Source organism: Chiloscyllium plagiosum, chromosome 8 (assembly GCF_004010195.1).
Source record: "Chiloscyllium plagiosum isolate BGI_BamShark_2017 chromosome 8, ASM401019v2, whole genome shotgun sequence".
Lineage (NCBI taxonomy): Eukaryota > Metazoa > Chordata > Chondrichthyes > Orectolobiformes > Hemiscylliidae > Chiloscyllium > Chiloscyllium plagiosum.
Genome location: NC_057717.1, coordinates 106,277,635 through 106,278,826, shown reverse-complemented (window position 1 = coordinate 106,278,826; position 1,192 = coordinate 106,277,635).

Sequence of the window (1,192 nt, the reverse complement as noted above, 5' to 3'; positions counted from 1 at the left end):
GAACGCTGATAGGGGAGGGGAGGGAAATATATCACTGGTGGTGGGGTCCGTTTGGAGGTGGCGAAAATGATGGCAGATGATACGTTGCACATGGAGGTTGGTGGGGTGGTAGGTGAGGAGCAGTGGGGTTCTGTCCTGGTGGCGGTTGGAAGGACGGGGCTCAAGGGCGGAGGAGCGGGAAGTGGAAGAGATGCGGTGGAGGGCATCGTCGACCATGTCTGGGGGGAAATTGTGGTCCTTGAAGAAGGAGGCCATCTGGATTGTACGGCCTTTCTGAGAGATGGCGGGAGACAATCATGGCTCTATGAGTCATTAAACATATTGAGCATTGGGCCTGACAGTCTGTTTATAAATTCCTTATAGAATTCACTGGGACGGCTTGCCACTCTGAAGTTGCTTGCTTTGATAAGGGGGCATTGAGAAAAGACTCTTGCTCAGGGATCATGACCGGGAGCTCCAGATCCTTAAAAAAAATTCCATTTTGGCCCGTCCCTCCTCACAACCCTCAGATTGGTATAACTTAGAGTAAGATCTCTGGAATGCCACATTAATATTTTGGAGTCACATGTTAGGTTCCCAGACCCTTTCCTAATCGCCGTAATGGCTTGAGGGACACTCCTTTTCCTGGCGAGATATGCTAAGTATTTGCCTAGCCTGTCACTATGCTCATATAACCTTTGCTTTGCAAAAGTAAGCTCCTTCTTTGCTGTCTGTGTGAGCACGGAATTCAAAGCAGATTGCAGCGCCGTAACCCTCTGTAGCTTGACCAATGAGAGCCTGTCAAAGTAAGCCTTCTCAGCTGCCTTCAACTGTGCTTGAGAGACATTGCTGCTCACCCTTCTGCCGTTTCCTACTGGCAGAGTAGGAAATAACTAACCCCCGGCATAGGTTTGGCAGTTTCCCAAAGGATGGATAGGCTACTAACTGAGCCTGAGATAATATCTAGGAACCCTCGAAATTCCCTAGAGAAGTACTCCACAAACTTATTATCTTTGAAGATAAAGGGATCCATTCGCTAGTGCCTTGAACCCACTGTAACGTCCTTAATCTTAACCAACAGGTATACTGGAGCGTGATCGCAGATGGTAATATTACCAATCATACAAGATGCCACCAAGTCCAGAGTTGCCACAGGCAATCAATCAATCTTGGTGTCACACCTGTGCGGATTGGAAAAAAATGTAAAATCCCT